Below are 6,119 nucleotides of genomic sequence, written 5' to 3' on the forward strand. Positions count from 1 at the left end.
TCACCCTGTCCCCCCATGCCCGGCTGCCGCGGCCACCCCAGGGCGGGCGGGAAGGGGAGCGGGGCCGCGGGGCAGGGTGGCAGCACCCATGGGTGGGGGGGACCCAGCCCCCTCCGAACAGGCAGGGCTGCCTGATGCCAAATGTATTCCAGCCACGTCCGCAGGCTAATTTCAATTTCCTGGTAATTATGTAAATGAATGTGGATTTAATTAAGGGCAGATTTCATTAAAGTCTTCTTGGGGAAATGAGAACAGGGTGGGGGGGAGCAAGGAGGAGGAGGGGGCAGGGAAGGGGAGGTGAAGGCAGTGCCCGCCCTGGATGATAAATGGCTGCAGGGGATGCCGATGGGACGGGATCCCATCCCATCCCATCCCATCCCATCCCATCCCATCCCATCCCATCCCATCCCTCCCCATCCCTCCCCTCGGGAGCGGGGGCCCTGCCTGCTCCCTGCCACGGCCCCCCATCGCGGGAGGGCTCAGGTCCCCAGCCCAGAGGCGGGGGCTGCGTGGGACCGGCGTGTGGCACGGCCGGGGGGCAGTGCCCGGGCTGGACCCCGGGAAGACGCGGCAGCAGCTCCATCCCTGCTCCGGGGACGAGGGCAGCAGGCAGCCAGCCCTGCTCAGCTGCCAACCTCAGCAGCGAAGGCTTTCATCTCCTTTCCCTTCTCATCAGGACAGGGAAAGCATTTCTTTGACGCGTGATTTTTTTTTTTTTTTTTTCCTTCCCCCAGCTAAAAATACAGATTTGGCCACGCCAAAAGGTCTAGGAAATCAATGTCATTGTCACCAGGCGCTGGCTGGAAGGACCATCCCCTCCCCGATCACAGACAAAAAAGGAAATGCTGCCATTTGACGTCTTTGAAATGAACCGCTCGGGCTGCTTTCAGCTGAACTGTCTTTAATTCAAAGCGAAATGGCTAATTTTATCCCAGCAAGGTCGGGGATGCTGAGAGCCTGGCAGCACCGGGAGGGCGGGGGCTGCTTGTCTCCAGGTGAAACCTTCAGAGCCAAAAACCGTGGCAAAAGCGGCGGCTCGGCAAAGCCGGCGCCGGCCCGGCAAAGCCAGCGCCTGCCCGCGTCCCCTCTGAGTTTGCTCCCGGGTTTGGCCGGGGCGGCGGCAGCACCGGTGCCACGGCCGCTGACCTTGGGCCGTCCCCGAGCGACGGATGAGCTGCGCAGGCGCTGCTCCGAAAGGAAAGAACGGCTAGATTTGTGCAGATCTGCGAGCCGGCCGCAAGGCCGGAGGGAAGAGGCACGGGGCGGCAGGCGGGAAAGCGGCGTCGGTGCTGGATGCGGGATGGGTGCGGCAGGTCCAGCCCCACCGCGGCCCCGTAAAACCAGTTCCTTCCCAAGCTGGGAAGGCCAGGAGGCCCTGGCCGCCTCTAATTTCATCCAGCCATCGATTTCTGGAGCTGTATTTTGCCCGTTTTTGCTTAGAGATGCTAAATGAGCCACTGCAGCCCCAGCTAAAATACTGGAGGTTGAGAGTAAAAATAACTCTCATCCGCTCGTTGGGAGCACAAGTGATCAATGCCAAGCCGGCATTGCCAAACAAACCCCCAACCCCAAACAAGCCCTTTAAAAGGAAATATTTTGCCACCAAGATGCTGCTTCTGCTCCCCGATGATCCAGGAGGGGCTGCGGGATGAGGCCCACCGCAGGCGTTCCCGTGCATCCCGAGCCGAGGGGAGCGCGGGGTCCGGGCTGCCGGCGGCTTCCCCGGCTGCCACATGGAGACGTCGGGGGGACGCGAGCCCAGCGTGGCAAGAGTGTTCATTAAATGTGCTTCTTAGGGCTGATCCGCTTTCAAGAGTTTCCAAAAATAGCGACAGCACAGAGCCGAGATGGGCGTTGGAAGGAAATGTGACTCATGTGCTACCCAGCGCCGGAGCAAAATCGGCCGAGCTCGAGGCCACCGTGCAAAATGAGCCACCCAAGGGAGAGCAGGAGCCGCTGCTCAGGGGTGCTGATGAGAACGGGGTCTGCTTGAGGACGCGGGAGGGCATCCCCGTGCCCTCTCTGACGGCTGCAGAGCTGCCTACGGAGGGGATACGGCTCGGGCTTGTCCCCTGCCTGTCCTTTCCGCAGGGCCCCTCCGCTGTCTGTGTTTCCAGCTGCCAGGGAGATGACGGACAGATGTCAGTCAAAGCCTGACGGCCTGAGAGGGCCCCTGCGGGGACAAGCTGCTGGAGCCAGGCAGCAAAAGCTGTCCTGAAGTGGGGAAAAACCCAGCCCCGTGCCATGTGGGATGGTTCAGCAGGGCCACGGCTGGTGGCAGACGGAGAGGTGACCTTGTGTGGCAGATCCACCTTCAGACAAAGGTGGCTGCACCTCCATCTGCACCCATCCCCACTCATTCCCTGGGCAGGTCCCTCTTGGTGGCAACAGCTCCACGAGCATCCCACAGGGAACGGCTCCAGGCCAAACTCTGCCGGGTACCGACTGCCTTTACTCCAGCCTCAGCCGGCCAGGAGGATTTGGGCACGGGGCAGAGGAAGGCAGGAGGCTGCCGGCATCTCCGACTTGGCTGCGTGCTCCCTGCGATGGGTTTAGACACATTTTTTCCCCCCAAAGGTGTTTCTTCCTATGGAAACCCCGGTGTTCTTCACCAGGGTGTTTTTGCTGGAAAACAGGTGAGGTTTGTCAGCTTTTTGATCACAATTTTGGGGTCTGGTGAGGTGCCGGGGCCCAGGGGAGGTGACGGGGAGCACACCCAGCCCTGCACACACCCCCCCCGCCACCCAAACAGTTGGGTTACGGGCTCCGGCTCCGCAGGCCTCCCACGTTGCCATGACAACTGCAGCATCCCAGCCTCGGCAAGGACGGATCTCCGCCATCCCCACCGGGACATGGCTCAGGATGCCGGCACGGGCAGAGGCAGCACCCCTGCCCTCAGACCCAGCTGCCAGCTCCGGGTGCCACGGGGAGCACCCCAAGCCCACGGCTGAGCGTAAGGTGCCATTTACGCTGGCTCCTAGGTGCTGGTCCACGCTCCTCCTGATTTAGACCTTCCTCCGCATCCCTCTGAAAGCCACAGGGCTGGCGGGAGAGGCTTTTGCTTCTCACGTGAGGATCTGCCCGCTCAAAAACCCCTCTGCAGCGCGTGCCGTGACCCAGCCGACGCACGATGCGCACCGCTGCGGACAGGTCTCACCCCCAACCGCCCGGCTGCAGAGCGGCGGCTCCTGCCTGCTCTGCCTTCGCCGGGCACAACGTCCCCAAACCCCTCCTGTCCTCCCTGGCGGGGACACGGGGCAGGGGGTGGGCTCCTGGAGTGCAGACCCCGCTCCCCCAGTCACCAGGGTCTCCGGGACCACCGTTACCCCACACTAATTAGAGCATCGTCATGGGCAGCTCTCGCTCTCAGCAGCCTCACAAGACCTCAGCTCTCAGCCTGATGACATCCCGAGCTAAACCCTCGCTGACATCGGGAGCACCGGGCTGGGGAGGAACTAAGCTCCTCGTCTCGGAGGCTGCTACACCTCCAGAAAGGTCTCATTTGAAAAGCATTAATACAAGATTAATAGAGGCTTTAATAAACAGTGAATCAACCGCTAACAGAGCCCAACTTGTAAGCCATCTGTAACACCTCAGGGGCTTAAAGGCATCCAGAACATGTCTGGAACATGCTTAAAATGGATGTTAATCACCTTGTAGCCCTGAAGACACCACACTGGAAAGAAACTTTAGGGTAAGAGGTTGCAGATGAGATGGGAGGACTGCCTCAGCCCTCCAGCCGCTTGAGAGAGGGTTTAATTTACAAGCATTGCCCCCCCTCCTCCCCGCACTGGCACGAAGGCAGGCAGAGGAATTTGGGCCATCCTTGTGCCCCAGGGGCCGGAGCCGGGTCAGGACACCAGGACAAAGCAAGGCCAGTTTATAAGAGGTGGCTGCATCCCACCTGAAGCATAACCACCCCCCTGAAAGGGCACCCATCCTGGTCAGGGAGCAGGGGCTGGGGGTAATGGGACACTGCTCAGAGCAGGGCAAACACTGACGCCGGCCTCGGGTCCCTCTCCTAGGGCTGCATCACCCTCCTCCTGAACAGCTTCTCCTTGTTCCCATCAGCGCTTCTCCCGCTGAAGCCGGCACCCACCGCTTCAACCCTCTGCTTTGCACCTCGCCGTCTTCTCCACTCCCAGCACTGGATAATCCCAGGCACTGACTTAGATCCCCTCCCTCAACCTCCTCTTCTCCAGGCTGAAGAAGGTCCAGCTCCCGCAGCCTCTGCCGGACTCCAGCGTGACACATCTGCAGTCACTCGAGGGACTGACCCTTCCCCAGCCTGCTTTGAGGAGCACTGCAAGGACCCTGTCCCAAGGACCAAGGTCTAGCTTCAAAGCCCTGCCTGCTCCGGACAGGGCACCACGGTGTGCTGCTCCGCAGAGCTCCCCAGTCACATCTGCCCTCGTGGGCATTGCTTGCTGAGGCTGGCCAGGATAACTGGTACGTGGCAGGACTGACCGGCTGCCCCGTGAGATGCCTGGGACACTTGCTTGGCTTCAAGTCCCAGCGGACTTGAATATTTGGAGGCTGCCAGACGTGCTGGGTGAGAGACTCTGGAGGCTGGGCATCAGAATACAGTCTACAGTTGTCTGAGAAGTTCAGCAGCAGAAATATGCAGAAGACAGTGGTAATTTAGTGGTCAGGAGCTTCTTGCTCCTTAATTTGCATCATAGAATCATTTAAGTTGGAAAAGACCTTTAAGATCATCAAGTCCAACTGTTAACCCAGCACTGCCAAGCCCACTGCTAAACCATAGAATCGTTAAGGTTGGAAAGGACCTCTGAGATGATCGAGTCCAACCGCTACCCTAACTGCCAGGCCACCTCTAAACCCTGTCCCTAAGCACCACATCCACACGGTTTTTGAACACTTCCAGGGACTGTGATTGTACCCCTGCCCTGGGCAGCCTGGGCCAGGGCCTGACCGCTCTCTCCGGGAAGAAGTTTTTCCCAATATCCAACCCAAACCTGCCCTGGCGCAGCTTGAGGCCGTTCCCTCTCGTCCCATCGCTTGTTCCTGGGGAGAAGAGACCGACCCCCCCGGCTCCAGCCTCCTTTCAGGCAGTTGCAGAGAGCGATGAGGGCTCCCCTCAGCCTCCTCTTCTCCAGGCTGAGCCCCCCCAGCTCCCCCAGCCGCTCCTGGTAAGACTGGCCCCACTGTTCAGGCCCATGTGTTTGGATGTCTCCCTTTGGGGGAGAGGAGCAGCTCTGCAGGACCCAGGGGCGCTTCGCTTGCCACCAGCCCCAGCTGGCTGAAGCAGACCAGGATTCTCTGTCTGCTTGCAGGGTCAGGAACAGAACATCCTCTTGGCTAGCTCCCAGGCTTCCCGAGGGAGGCTGGATCTTGTGGAAGGACAGGCATGGGGTCAGAGACTGGAACCAGCGCAACAGTCCCATTAGTCTTACAGCAAATTCCCTGCAGCACGAAGCATCCAGCTCTGAGCCATCACCCAGCTTTCAACCGGAGCCACCCCACAGCCATTCCTGGGAGCCACTTGCTCATGGCAAAGCGTTCTCTGCTCTACCATGGAGTAAGCCCAGTCCGCTGCAGACCAGATCTGCAGGTCTGAACAGACCGGCCAGTCTGCTTTGAGAGGGTATCAGCATCTCAGTGCACAGCCACAAACAGCTCAGGATCTTCTGCCGGAGCTCTGGAAAGGATGAGTCCCACAGCCAAAGTCACCGCTCAGTGCATGGAAATGCAGCTGTCTTGCAGTAAGAGCTTCACAGCCATGCGAGTGCCTGCAGCTGCGTGGCACGAGCTAAATGCATTCGCCAGGCCCCAAGCAGCAGCTGCCAGCTGAGGGCTAACGTTCAGCTGAGGCGGAGGAGCAGGGACATCCGTTCTGCCCTGCTCTCTACGTCAGCTGGAGTCTCCCAGATTTCAGCCCCAGACAGGTCAGCCAGGACACCGCAGCATTGAGATCTCCTCTAGATCAGCACTAGCAGCATAGAACGGTTTGGGCTGGCAGGGCCCTTTCCAGGCCATCCCCTCCATCCCCCTGCCATGGGCAGGGACAGCTTCAACCACATCAGGGTGCTCAGAGCCCCGTCCAGCCGGGCCTTGAAGGTTTCCAGGGATGGGGCATCTCCCACCGCTCTGGGCAACCC

Source organism: Nipponia nippon, unplaced genomic scaffold (genome assembly GCF_047370975.1).
Source record: "Nipponia nippon isolate SJK-2023a ecotype South Korea unplaced genomic scaffold, ASM4737097v1 scaffold_5, whole genome shotgun sequence".
Lineage (NCBI taxonomy): Eukaryota > Metazoa > Chordata > Aves > Pelecaniformes > Threskiornithidae > Nipponia > Nipponia nippon.